At 45.3% G+C, this 15,274-nt stretch overlaps 1 protein-coding gene across 10 annotated transcripts in view; it reads right to left on the bottom strand.

Moving 5' to 3' along the window:
• erg (ETS transcription factor ERG) overlaps nt 1-15,274 on the bottom strand; it is a 218,023-nt gene that overhangs the window by 152,462 nt on the left and 50,287 nt on the right. The gene's annotated exons all lie outside the window — the stretch shown is intronic.

Genomic DNA, 15,274 nt, shown 5'->3' with positions numbered 1-15,274 from the left:
TGGATTGGGCCTGATGTTATTTTTGTGATAGATGGAATCTCCCATTATTTATTTGTTTGGGGAGTAGACTTTCAAATTTGTCCACGTTCTGAACACTCAGAGTTTCAAAAAAAACATTCAGAGTTTTCACGGTGGTTCATTACTTATTCTGTGTATATTGTCATGGAAAACAGTCATTAACTGAAAGTCAGGATGGAAGTGTCAAGGAATGGTGGGCATAGCTTTAAGGTGGGAGGGTTTGAAGCTTAAAGGAGATGAGCAAGCTCATTGTTTTTTTACAGAGAGAGGTGGGTGCCTGGAACGTGCTGGCAGAGGTGGTGGTGGAGGCAGATGCGATTATGATATTTTAAGGCTTTTGGATAGGAGCATGGATATGCAGGGAATGGTAGGATATGGATAATAATAATAATAATAATAATGGATGGGATTTATATAGCACCTTTCTAATACTCAAGGCGCTTTACATCGCATTATTCATTCACTCCTCAGTCACACTCGGTGGTGGTGAGCTACTTCTGTAGCCACAGCTGCCCTGGGGCAGACTGACGGAAGCGTGGCTGCCAATCTGCGCCTACGGCCCCTCCGACCACCACCAATCACTCACACACATTCACACACATTCACACACAGACAAAGGTGGGTGAAGTGTCTTGCCCAAGGACACAACGACAGTATGCACTCCAAGCGGGATTCGAACCGGCTACCTTCCGGTTGCCAGCCGAACACTTAGCCCATTGTGCCATCTGTCGTCCCGATGGATAGAGTCATGCTGCTTAGAAATAGGCCCTTCGCCCCAACTTGCCCACATCGACCAACATGTCCCATCTACATTAGTGCCACCTGCCCATATCCCTCTAAACCTACCCTATCCATGTACCTGTCTAAAATATCTGCTACTACTACCTCCTCCGGCAGCTCGTTCCATACACCCACTAGATCACTTGCAGGCAAAGGAGGTTAGTTTAACTTGGTATTATGTTCGGCACAGACATTGTGGGCCGAAGGGCCTGTTCCTGTGCTGTACCGTTCTATGTCCTATGTTCCAAGCAAGCCTGCACAGAAAGCACAGGAAAACAGAACAATTCTTGTCATCCTCAAAGTGTCCATTGTCTAGGACTTTCAGTTTTGTTCACCAGCAGCATTCACGTCATGCTTAGACTGCCCCCTTCCTGCCATTGTTTAATAAAGCTGCAGCTTCACCACCACATTTCCTGATCTCACAGTCTCCCAAAGAACTTTACAGCCAAATTAATTACTTTCTGCGGCAAAGAGGATCGTGTTAAGCCCCCTCTCGCTCAAATAACTGGATGTCAGATGTGTAAGAATGAAAAATTATAAATATTCCATGTGAAATTCAACCCTTCACATCTGGTTTTAACAGAAGGAGGTCAAGTAATTAATCTGCTATGAAGAGGTGTGTTGGAGCTGGGCAACAAATTTGTACTCGGGGGACAAGCCGGGTGAAAGAAGGGGAGACCAGGCAACAATTCATTCACAGAGGGCGAGTGATGAATCTGCTGCCAGAACTTCAGACTTTAGACTTGAGAGATACAGCGCGGAAACAGGCCCTTCGGCCCACTGAGTCCGCGCCGACCAGCGATCATCACCCTGAACACTCGCACTATCCTACACACTAGGGAACATTTACAATTCTTTTACCAAAGCCAATTAACCTGCAAACCTGTACGTCTTTAGAGTGTGGGAGGGAACCGGAGCATGCGGTGAATACCCACACGATCACAGGGAGAGCTTACAGACAGCACTAGTAGACGGGATCGAACCAGGCGCTGTTAGGCAGCAACTCTACCACTGCGCCAGTGTGCCGCCCCTGTCAGGAGGCAGCTTGGGCGGCAGTGGACCAATCTGCTCAGCCAAGTGGGTGTGGAGAGATTAGCAGGGGTCCGATCTACTCCCAGGAAGTGGGTCAGAGTGATTAACCAGGCAAACAATCAGACCTCACATCTACCACATTGCCTCTCACAACCTACAAATCTCGCCATTCCCTCTGGCTTTCCCATCTCCCCAGATATCATGATAGCTCACTCTTTCCCTCTTAGAGTCAGAGAGCAATACAACATGGAAACAGGCCCTTTGGCCCATGCTGACCAAAAAAACCCATCTACACTAGTCCCACCTGCCGCGTTTGGCCCACATCCCTCTAAGCCTGTCTGTCCTATCCACGCACCGATCGGTGTGTAGTCCATTGAGATTGGGAAGGGGATTGCGGGATATGCAACGAAATATACTCAAGCAGAAAGAAATGAATCAGAATCCAGAATTCCTGACATCGCACAACGTTTTTGACTGACTTCAATTATCATTGGAAAATCAGGTTATTTTTAAACACAATTTATTTTTTCAGGGTTCGAGCTAGGCTTGAAGGAGTACAGTTTGATACCGTGATACTTAAGGCTATATATTACTGGATCAGAAAATCAGATTATTTTTACACACTATTTATTTTTCAAGTATCTAGCCAGGACTGCCAGAGTGCACTCTGATACCGTTATATTTAAGGCTGTGTGTCTGGTTCAGTTTTGTTTCAGCTGCAATTTCACCCCTCATCATAAAAATGAAGAACATTTCTCTCTGTCTCGACGTCGCATTTAAAGGCTTGAATTAAAATGCCACGGAAAACCACTGGAATGAACTGGGAGCAAGTCAGGGCTTTCTGAAAAAGTCCCCCGATCTGGTTTTCATCGAAATGGAGTTGACTGTATTTCACGTTCTGGAATTAATTATACCACTGACTGAATAGTTTGACAAGTGCAATATTAAAGTGAAATATAATCTCATCCTCTGAAGGGTGCTTTAAAACCCTTTTTTTAATGGCCTTTCGCCAGCCGGTTCTCCTCCAGTCAGTCCTCAGTCCCCTGTCCCACCATGTCCAGCTGTAACAAGAATAGCCCAACAGCACCTGGCAGCAGGTGGACTGGAATTTAAAGCTGCTCATGGAGTCATAGAGTCAAAGAGTGATACAGTGTAGAAACAGGTCCTTCGGCCCAACTCGCCTATATCGGCCAACATGTCTCAGCGACACTAGTCCCACCTGCACTAGTTTGGTCCATATCTCTCCAAACCTCTCTTATCTGCTGTTGACAAAGTCCATTAAACAGGGTGGCTCATGTAATCTGAGGAAAGACATTCTTGCCATAGAGGGAGTGCAGAGAAGGTTCACCATACTGATTCCTGGGATGTCAGGACTTTCATATGAAGAAAGACTGGATAGACTCGGCTTGTACTCGCTAGAATTTAAAAGATTGAGGGGGGATCTTATAGAAACTTACAAAATTCTTAAGGGGTTGGACAAGCTAGATGCAGGAAGATTGTTCCCGATGTTGGGGAAGTCCAGAACAAGGGGTCACAGTTTACGGATAAGGGGGAAATCTTTTAGGACCGAGATGAGAAAAACATTTTTCACACAGAGAGTGGTGAATCTGTGGAATTCTCTGCCACAGAAGGTAGTTGAGACCAGTTCATTGGCTATATTTAAGAGGGAGTTAGATGTGGCCCTTGTGGCTAAAGGGACCAGGGGGTATGGAGAGAAGGCAGGTACAGGATACTGAGTTGGATGATCAGCCATGATCATATTGAATGGTGGTGCAGGCTCGAAGGGCCGAATGGCCTACTCCTGCACCTATTTTCTATGTTTCTATGTTTCTATGTAAGGAACCAGACATACCCCACATCACTTCACAACCATTTTCGTCACCATGGCAAGTTATTGTACCAATACTCGTCTCAACAACACAACAGCTTCAATCTGGAAAAATGAAGACACCAGTCCAGTGGGAATAGCATTCCCTCCAGCTCTCCCTCCAAGGCATTGCCGGCATGGTGGCACAGTGGTAGAGTTGCTGCCTCACAGCGCCAGGTACCCAGGTTCTATCCTGACTACGGTTGTTGTCTGTACGGAGTTTGTACGTTCGCCCCATGACCTCGTGGGTTTTCCCTGGGTGCTCCGTTTTCCGCCCACACTCCAAAGGCACACAGGTTTGTAGGTAAATTGACCTCAGTACAGACTGTAAATTGTCCCTAGTGTGTAGGATAGTGCTAGTGTACGGGGATCGCTGGTCGGCACAGACTCGGTGAGCTGGAGGGCATGTTTCCCCACTGTATCTCTAAACTAAACTAAACTAAGACATGCACCAACCTAATGTGGAAATGTGTTGCAAACCCTCCAGAGTTGCTCAGTCTAATTCCTGGATCCACCTCCATGATAACAGTGGGGTCCATCATGTTCGTACAAACCTTTTTTGCCCATCTATACAAACTCAATTTATTCTCCCTAGGTCTATTTTCATTCATGCCATGTTAAATTTGCCACGCTGCTTGCTGCCCTTGAAGAGATTGACACCAGTTTTATAACAAGTCTTAAGGACAAGTAATGACATATCAAGATCCACTCAAGTCACCATCTACCTTTCACCATCTAAAGTCTATCGACAAAGGCCACTGTTTTCCGCCCCTCATATGATTTCCGCACCTCTATTTCCACATCCTCATCACTCTTTTGGAAGGAAGTTTCTTCTGAATTCTGTGTTGCTGGCCCTGTAGCTTTGCTCGACCACACCTGGAAACACTCAGTAGAAATTGAATCAGGCTGCAAAGCATGTGCTGGAATCCTAATGCGTGAATAATTCCCAGCCATATGAACCAGGGCAAGATGCTGCACATAAAACGTACAACTCTTAATCACAACTGCTACCCGACCGTTCTTCATTCAGGTAAACACAAACTCCCACCTAGCTAACGTTTGGTTGCTTGGCACTGAGGAAGAAGATCTCCACTCAATTTGATGTGCACAACTAGCTGGTCATACATACCAACTCTCTGAACACTGTGGTGAGGGTGTAGATTATAGGATCATAAGATGTAGGTGCAGAATTACGCCATTTGTCCCATCAAGCCTGCTACGCCATTCGATCATGGCTGATCAATTTTTCCCTTCGAACTCCATTCTCCAGCCTTCTCCGTGTAAACTTTGTCACGGTGGCGGATTGGTAAAGTTACTGCCTTACAGCTCCAGAGACCCAGGTTCGATCCTGATCGTTGGTGCTGTCTGTGCAGAGTTTGTACGTTCGCCCAGTGACCGCATGGGTTTTCTCTGGGTGCACGGGTTTCCTCCCACACTCCAAGGACGTACAGGTTTGTAGGTTAATTGGCTTCCTTAAAATTGTAAATTGTCCCTGCTGTATAGGATAGTCCTAGTGTGCGGGGATCACTGGTCGGTGTCGACTCAGTCGGCCGAAGGACCTGTTTCCGCGCTGTACCTTTAAACTAAACTATTGAAGAACCTAGAAATCTCTGCTTTAAAAACACCCACTAACTTGGCCTCCACCATGTGGGCTCTGCATGTAGGGAGTCAGTACACACAAGAGGCCTTTGCCAGCGACATAACCTATATAACAGTGTTCAGAGTAGCAAGTCGGCCTTCTGTCCCTACTTTACCATTCAATAAGATCATGGCTAATCATTTACGTCAACACCAATATTCTGTGCTAGACTGAATCCTTAATAAAAAGGCAAGGCATAGAAGGAATTGGACCTAGGCCAATTAAATTGGGTTTGTATAGATGGGCATAAAGGTGGGTATGGACAAAATAGACAGTTTCCATGCTGTACAACTCTAAGACTTTAAAAATCCATGGAACTCTTCCTTGAGAATTATGAAGAGTCACTATACTTGGAGGGAAGACATTTCTTCAATCTTCACACATCTTAGAGGGATATGGGCCAAACACAGGTGGGCGGGACTGGCGTAGATGGGGCATCTTGATCACCAAGGACAAGTTGAAAGGCCTATTTCTGCGCAGTGACTAGGATTCTATCTATAACTATGTCCTGAAAGATTGCCCTTTGCTTTGGTTCCTTGAATGAGCCTTGGTTCTAGACAACCCAGCCTGGAGAAACAGCATATAACCATATAACCATATAACCATATAACAATTACAGCACGGAAACAGGCCATCTCGGACCTTCGAGTCCGTGCCGAACACTTATTCTCCCCACTTCTTCTCAGCAACACTGCATTAATCCCAACAAACCCTGACGAAAATTGTTTTGCTTCAATGAGATCACCTACCCTTCTAGTTTCTGGTTCTAGTTACCGACTGAAAGTTGGGGTTGGGGGGGTGGGGGGGGGGGGGGGAGGGGAGGGGGGGGAGGGGGGGGGTGAGGGGAGAGATGAAGAGCTGGAGGTAAGAAAAGACCAGGACCACTCAGGGCCAGCCACAAATGACCTCAGGCAGGGCATTGCCTGGTAGGTCCATTGTTGGCTAGGGAAGCTAGAGAAGGTGTAGCGAAGGTCTTGGTAGGTAACGCCCTGCCTGAGATCATTTGTGGCTGGCCCTGATTAGTCCTGGTCTTTTCTCGCCTACAGCTCTTCACCTCCCATTGTCCTCTCCCACCCCACCCCCCCCCCCCCTCTACTTTCAGTCTGAAGAAGGATCTGGACTCAAAACGTCATCCATCATTTTTCTCCAAAAATGCTGCCTGACCTGTTGAGTTATTCCAGCACTTTGTGTCTATCTTTGGTATAAACCAGCATCTGCAAGAAGGCATATGGTATGCTTGGCTTCATTGGTCGGGGCATTGAGTGTACTGTAAGAATCAGGAAATTGTGTTGTAGCTTTATAGGGCTTTAGCTGAGGTCACAATTGGAGTACTGCTTGCAGTTTTAATCGCCACATCATAAGAAAGGGTGCAGAGGTGGCTTACCAGAATGAAGCCTGGAGTAGGTGATGTTAGCGACAAGTGGACATTGGACAGATTTGAACTGTTTTCTCTGGAATGAAGAGAGACCTGATAGAAGTATATAAAATCATGAATGGCATAGATAGGGTCGACTGCCAGAACCCCAAATAATAGCCTGGATATAGTGTGCAAGTTGCAGCAGGAATTAAAATTGGCATGTAACAAAGGTAATGCCACTGTGGTTATGGGGGTAGGGTATTGACAAGGATAGAGAATTGTTTGGCAGACAGGAAGCAAAGAGTAGGAATAAACGAGTCCCTGTCGGAATGGCAGGCAGTGACGAGTGGAGTGTCGCAAGGCTCGGTGCTGGGGCCGCAACTATTTACAACATTAATGATTTAGATGATGGAATTAAAAGTAACACTAGCAAATTTGCAGATGACGCAAAGCTGGGTGGTAGTGTGAACTGCGAAGAGGATGCTAGGAGGTTGCAGGGTGACTTGGACAGGTTGGGTGAGTGGACAGAAGCATGGCGGATGCAGTATAATGTAGATAAATGTGAGGTTATCCACTTTTGCTGCACGAACAAGGAGGCAGATTATTATCTCAATGGTGTCAGATTAGAAAAAAAGGGAAGTGCAACGAGACCTGGGTGTCCTTGTACAACAGTCACTGAAAGTAAACATGCAGGAACAGCAGGCAGTGAAGAAAGCTCATGGCATGTTGGCCTTCATAATGAATGGACTTGAGAATAGTTGTACAGGGCTCTGGTGAGACCACATCTGGAGTATTGTGTGCAGTTTTTGTCATTTGAGGAAGGACATCCTTGCAATTGAGGTAGTGCAGCGTAGGTTCACGAGGTTAAACCCCGGGATGGCGGGACTGTCATATGAGGAAAGATTGGAAAGACTGGGCTTGTATTCACTGGAATTTAGAAGGATGAGAGGATATCTTATAGAAACATAAAATTATAAAAGGACTGGAAAAGCTAGATGCAGGAAAAATGTTCCCAATGTTGGGGGAGTCAGAACCAGGGGCAACAGTCTAAGAAAAACGGGGAGGCCATTTAAAACTGAGATGAGAAAAAAAACTTTTTAACCCAGAGAGTTGTGAATTTGTGGAATTCTCTGCCACAGAAGACAGTAGAGGCCAATTCACTGGATGAATTTAAAAGGGAGTTAGACAGAGCTCGAGGAGGCTGGTGGAATCAAGGAGTATGGGGAGAAGGCAGGTTACTGATTGAGGATGATCACAATGAATGGCGGTGCTGACTCGAAGGGCCAAATGGCCTCTTTCTGCACATATTTTCTATGTTTCTATGTTTCTAACCTTTATCCCAGGATGGAAATATCAAATGCCAGAGGGATTTGATATTTGCTCTGGAACTCTCTGCCACAGAGTGTAGTCGAGGCCAGTTCATTGGCTATATTTAAGAGGGAGTTAGATGTGGCCCTTGTGGCTAAGGGGATCAGAGGGTATGGAGAGAAGGCAGGTACGGGATACTGAGTTGGATGATCAGCCATGATCATATTGAATGGCGGTGCAGGCTCGAAGGGCCGAATGGCCTACTCCTGCACCTAATTTCTATGTTTCTATGTTTTCTATGTGTAGCCTTGTCTTGGCTCCACCTGCCCCATTGAAAGAACGCATTGAGAATAAAAAATGGGATTTGTGCAGAATTAGTGTAAATGAGTGATTGGTGGTCGGCACGGACTCAGTGGGCCGAAGGGCCAGTCTCCGCGCTGCGGCTCTCTCTACGGCTCCATTCAGCTCACAAACGCTTACTGCTGCAGCATGTGTTTTGAATATCATTTCTTTATTGCCACTCATCCCTTCGTGGGTCAGAACCTAATTTCTATGTTTCTATGCATAGGTTTATGGTGGGAGGGGCAAAGTTTAAATGACATGTGCAAGGCAAGTTTTTTTACACAGAGGGTGGTGAGTACCTGGAATGTGATGCCAGGGGGCTGTGGTGGAAGCAGATATGATAGTGGCAATTAAGAGACTTTTGAATAGGCACATGGAAATGCAGGAATGGGGGGGGGGGGGGGGGTGGATTATGTGCAGGCAGAGTTGGTCTTGGCATCATGTTTGGCACATACATTGTGGGCCGAAGGGCCTGCTCCTCCGCTGTACTGTTCTATGTCCTATATTCTGTGTGTCAGATCGCAGTGAAATATCCCTTGGAGAATTTTGTTCTACATAGATAGATTAGAGCACGGAGACCTGTGCCAGCCAACTATTGGCCATTCTGGGCTACACCCTTCATTGGCCATCTGCGGCCGGCCCTTCTTTATCCTGGCCTTTTCCTACCTCCAATCCCCTCCACTCTACTTTTAGTCTAAAGAAGGGCCACGACACAAAACTTCACCAATCCTTTTTCCCAGAGATGCTGCCTGAACCGTTGCGTTACTCCAGCACTCTGTGTCGATCTTTGTCATAAACCGGCATCTGCAGTTCTTTCCTACATATTTTGTCTTTCTCCCAAATACTTTGTCGGGAACGGCCGACCTCGCACGAGTCTTTCCCCCTCTCCTTCTCCTGACCGTCAGGCCCCTTTCTGTCACACTCAAGGCCCCTTAAAGCACCCCTTTATTCCAGCAGAATGTTATCCCTTGCACCCGAACAACAGCATCATCAGTCGTCACTTCTTCACAAATCTCAATCAACACACTTCTCTGCAAACATCTCTGCTTACCATCACTCCACACTTGACCTGTACGTCATTGAGGATTTCTTTAAAAAGAGCAGGTTGTCCCCTCCCCATATATCATACACCAACACATCTAACCTCGCCCATACTTTGACGCCTAGGCACCTGTCAAAGCAAAGCCACTGTTCGGTCTGAATGTCTGTTTTTATTTCAATTTTTAGGCCCATTTTAGATATGGCAATTTTAATTTTTAAAGCTATATGTATTTATTCTGTTTTTATTAACTGCATTGACAGGAACTGATTGAGAAACAATTTTTTTCGTTTCTTCTGTGTATGTAAGTACTCAGTTAAAGTGACATTAAAGTAAATACTGAATACTGAATACTGAGGGTCATCCGGGTCTGGGGTTAATGTGGTTAATGGGCTTCTTGCATTGCAGTACGGCAGGGCTAGAATCAAATCAGTGTCTTCAGACTTGAACACTGACTTCAACTCCCACCTTTACTGCTTCTTCCAGTATCTGCCCATTGTGTCATTTAGTTTAGTTTAGAGACACAGCGTGGAAACAGGCCTTGCAGCCCACCGATTCCGTACAGACCATCACCCATACACCAGCGACACTTTACAGGAGCCAATTAACCAACAAACCTGCGCGTCTTTGGTACGTGAGAGGGAACCGGAGCAGCCGGAGAGAAGCCACGCAGGTAAACGCAGTCACAGGGAGAAAGTACAAACTCCCTACCGACAGCGGCCGTAGTCAGGATCGAACCCGGGCCTCCGGCGCTGTAAGGCAGCAACTCTACCGCTGCGCCACTGTGCTGCACATAGCGTTACCCCATTATCCGAGTGGTGGGATAAGGATACACCCTGACTCACAATCAAAATGCTGTTAGTAACAATGTCAAGGATGGCCTTTTACAATGCATCTACCCTGGTGAAGATCTTCCCAAAGGTACACAAAAATGCTGGAGAAACTCAGCGGGTGCAGCAGCATCTATGGAGCGAAGGAAATAGGCAACGTTTCGACCCGAAACGTTGCCTATTTCCTTCGCTCCATAGATGCTGCTGCACCCGCTGAGTTTCTCCAGCATTTTTGTGTTCCTTCGATTTTTCCAACATCTGCAGTTCCTTCTTAAGATCTTCCTAAATGTTAGAAACATAGAAACATAGAAAATAGGTGCAGGAGTAGGCCATTCGGCCCTTCGAGCCCTAGTATTAGTCTACAGCTATTCAAAGAAGAGACCCTGTCTGCTCATCATTTCCTGGTATGTAATACCTTGCAGTTCTGATAATATGGTTGTAACTCATTTTTGCACCCCCAACCCCCCCCCCCCCCCTCCCCTAGTGCCTCTTGATACATTTGTAGAATAATGGTAACCATAAATGCACACAGTACTCTCATTGTAATCCAAATAAAACTCTATACATTGAGCATAATCTCTCCATTTACATTTCTATCATAGAAATACAATTACACAAATCAACTCCAAATTGAATACAATCCATTGCAAATGTGCAAGACCCAATGTAGCATTCTTTATTCAGGTTCCAGGGAATCTATTATGCCAATGTAAATTCTAATGATAGTGCTGACTGCATCGTTTCTGCTTCGTTGTGTCATTTGTTGTACGTTGTTCTAATTTCTAGACCATAATGAAACGTGAACATTTTACGAGTTGGGATCTTAGGTTTATTTTTCTTTCAATCGCTTAACCAGTATCTTCCAAGTGGAGAACCTTTCCGATGCCGTCCGTGAACATGTTTCCAATTAAGAGATTGAGACAAGCTATGTTTCACTGGAGAGCATGCAGCAAATCTGTTCAGTGTCCCAATACAAAGTGTGGAACGACCCCAATCACAAAAGGCAGGAATCTAAAAGTTTGGGGCTGGAGGGGAGCAGTATAAATTATTTTCAGGCAGGATCAAGTAAGGGATAGATACAATCAAAGAACTGGACTATTTGACCAAAGCAACTTACTACCAATGTGAGCAATCCATTTGAAAGAACAATGCAATTAGTCCCGCTTCATTTTTCCACAGTCATGCACTGTTTTTAACCTTTTTAACTACTTCACCCATTTCCTTCTTTAAAATTGCAAATAAATTGCTTTCAAGACCCATTAAGGCAATGCATTCCAGATCATAATATATTTTTTGCTTCAAAAATGCCTTCATCGTCTTTCTAACCCTTTTGCAATTATGTGAAATTTGTGCCTTCGGATATAGATCATCCTTCCTCCCCCCACCCCCCCCCCCCCCCCCCCCCCCCCCCCCCCCCCCACCCAACCTCACCGCCATAGCCACTTAACCTGCAAAAAACCCGTGTAACTGGCAAAATGGAGGAGGAAGGAGGGATAGAGAGGAAGGGTAAAAATAAAGCAGAGAGCAAGAAATGTGAAATAAAGAAGATAACAGAAGGCAGAGAACAGGGAAAGAGGGTGGATTTTTAAACAGGAAAGAGGGGTAGGGGCAAAATGGAACTGCAAGGGAGTGGAAGGAATGAAGATCTTGTGAGGATTTAAAGATTTGAAATGAGGGGGGACTTCATTGAAACTTACGGAATAGTGAAAGGTCTGGATAGAGTGGATGTGGAGAGGATATTTCCACTAGTGGGAGCATCTAGGACCAGAGGCCATAGCCTCAGAATAAAAGGACGTACCTTCAGAGAGGAGATGAGGAGGAATATCTTGAGTCAGAGGCTGGTGAATCTGTGGAATTCATTCATTTGAGATTGATAGATTTGTGATCAGTACGGGTGTCAGGGGTTTTGGGGAGAAGGCAGGAGAATGGGGTTGAGAGGGAAAGGTATATCAGCCATGATTGAATTGTACTCAAGAGAGAGTTAGATATAGGTCTTAGGGCTAACAGAATCAAGGGATATGTGGAGAAAGCAGGGACGGGGTACTGATTTTGGATGATCAGCCATGATCATATTGAATGGTGGTGCTGGCTCAAAGGGCCGAATGGCCTACTCCTTATCCTAGTTTCTATGTTTATATGAATGGCGGAATATTGATGGGCCGAATGGCCTAAATCTGCTCCAATGACTTATGAACTTATATATGAGCACTGGCATTGCTAATGTGGGGAAGAGAGAGAAACTGAAAAGGGGAACCATGGTGAAGGAGCATGGTTAGAGGATATTTTTTCAAAAGATAAAAATAACGTTTGCCTTTTTTATGCTTTCTTCGATTCTTCTCCAATTTGGTCTGTGGTCCTCACTCTAATCGGGAATTATTAAATCAAAACAAGTTTAGCTAAAGCTTATTGTTCATCCCAGTGAATTCAGACACTGAGATTGACTGCTGCATAGAAAAAAAACAACCTCTCCCCCTACCAAGCCTCTCACTGGGTACACACACATGCACACAAAGGCACACATGTCCTTATGATATAAAGGTAATTTCTCCTCCGAGCAAAGTTAATTTGCCAAGAAAAACCTTGCTTATTTCGGGAGTTTTCAAATCCATAATTTACTTTCCCACTGTTAAAGTTTCAGACCTGACACACACTAACCACATGCTTCTAACTGTAGCTGCATGGTCATTTAAAACAAAACCTGTTCAGCCAAATATTTAGCGATCGGAACGCTTGCTCAGGGATTCAAGGCCCTTCTGCCAAGACAGTCCACACACAGACCCTGAGAAAGCAGCATATTCACCTTGTATTAAAAGAACAAGTCAAGAGTGTCTTATTGTCATATGTTCCGAAACGGAACCATGAAATTCTTACTTGCAGCAGCATATCAGATATGTCGATATAGTATTCTGCAAAACCCATCATAAACAATAAAAACAAGTTCTGTAGATACGGGTCATACAAGGTAGCACAGTGTTGTTGCCTTACAGAGACCAGAGACTTGGGTTCAATCAGGACTACGGGTGCTGTCTGTACGGAGTTTTCCCTGAGACCACGTGGCTTTACTACGGGTGCTCTGGTTTTCTCCCACATTCCAAAGACGTACAGGTTTGTAGGTGAATTGGCTTCTGTAAATTGCCCCTAGTGTGTAGGACGAGAAACTGGGATAACATAGAACTAGTATAGATAGACCCAAAAAGCTGGAGGAACTGAGCGGGACAGGCAGCATTTCTGGAGAGAAGGAATGGGTGACGTTTCGGGTCGAGACCCTTCTTCCTAGTGTATGTTGTGCGTTGGTTGGCGTGGACTAAGTGGCGTCAAGTTGGGAAAAGGGGAAGTACAACGGGATCTGGGGGGTCCTTGTACACATGCCTATTGTCTATTGACTTGGTGGGTTGAAGGGCTTATTTTCAAGCTGTATCTCCAAACTAAAACTACCGCCGATTTTCCAGCACCCTTGGTTCCAGAGCCGTGCCAGATTATCCATTTCGCCAGACCAAAAGAGGTCCTGCAAGACACAGAAATACACACCCAACCCGCTAATTGTACCCTTCCCGTGTCTCTAACGGACTGCTGGAAACTTAAATAAAACAAATATCACAAAGGGTTACTTGGCTCTTCCAAACCTCCATTCACAGACCATGTGCAATTTATCCCAACATGGACTCTCCCCAACCCATCTAAATTCATGCCAAAAGAGTTCTGCCTGAAACTCACAAAATCCCAAGCCAAGCGACAGAAAATACCTCTCAACGCATCTTCATCATTAAACTCTGAACGCATGGCCCAGTCTAGTCTCAACAGAATAGCAAACGTCTCTTCCTGTGCAGGATTCGATCACCCTATTCCCATGTCTGGCTGCTAAATCTTGCACATTTACCTGGTGTTTATTTTGGGTTTATTTTCTTTTATTAAAAAAAGAGTTAATTATTTTTGGTATCAACTGGTTTTTTTTCTTTTACATTCCAGGAATCTGCTCCATTTAGCCTGCCAGTGAGGATGATTTTGTGATCCATAAAGGGTCGGCAGGAGAGACTTCTCCTTTTTTTTTCCTGCCGCGTTATATATAAAATCAGCAACAATTGTGCGAAGGCAGTGAATTTTTAAAATCCCCGGGGATAGATCTGCTGGCCCTTCTGTGTGAGCAGAGATTTTCCAGCCCGATAAATCACTTCCAGGTATTGTAATGTGGATATTTGTCTCATTCATATTACATTCCTCCTTTAATGGAGGAAATTTAAAATGAGGACGGCAGGGAGGATTATTGGACAGGATGGGAGGGGGGGAGGGGGGGGGGGAATAAGTTTTGAATCCTACGCCAACTCACTCTAATTCCTTTTCCCCCGGAGGCTGATAAGATGGTCAGATAGTCAATGACTACATTGTCTGGTGGGGGAGGACGAGTTAGTTAAATACATTAGTAAGGGTGCGCAGTTTGGGTTTTCACGTAATTTTCGATTTCACACGGCTAGCTGGAGATTTCCTAGCCCATGAAATCCAATAGTGATGACAGTTGGATAAACACTGTTTAGTTTAGTGATACAGCACGGATACAGGCCCTTCGGCCCACCGAGTCTGCGCCAACCAGCGATCCCCGCTCACTAACACTATCCTACACACACTAGGGACAATTTGCAATTTTACCAAGCCAATTAACCTACAAATCGGGGGGGAAACCGGAGCACCCAGGGAAAATCCACCAAAGGTCACGGGGAGAACGTACAAACTTTGTACAGACAGCATCTGTGGTCAGGATCGAACCCGGGTCTCTGGCGCAGTAAGGCAGCGACTCTACCGCTGGACCACCCTCAGCTCTTGGGCTAATGGTTCGCCCGGCCTCTCGGGCAAATCTGGTTCCACCCTGCTCTCAGACTCACTGTTCACCACAAATGAAACTATTCCCAATGATCTACCTTGAACCATAAAGCAATGAAAAACTGCAGATGCTGAAAATATGAGATAAAAATGAAAACAAATATGCTGGAAATACTCAGCAGATCAGGCAACATTTGACCAATTCTGATGTCATCAATCTGAATTGTTAAATCAGTTTCTCTCTCAGCAG

Source organism: Amblyraja radiata, chromosome 14, assembly GCF_010909765.2.
Source record: "Amblyraja radiata isolate CabotCenter1 chromosome 14, sAmbRad1.1.pri, whole genome shotgun sequence".
Classification (NCBI taxonomy): Eukaryota; Metazoa; Chordata; class Chondrichthyes; order Rajiformes; family Rajidae; genus Amblyraja; species Amblyraja radiata.
This window is presented reverse-complemented; position numbering and strand designations above follow the sequence as displayed.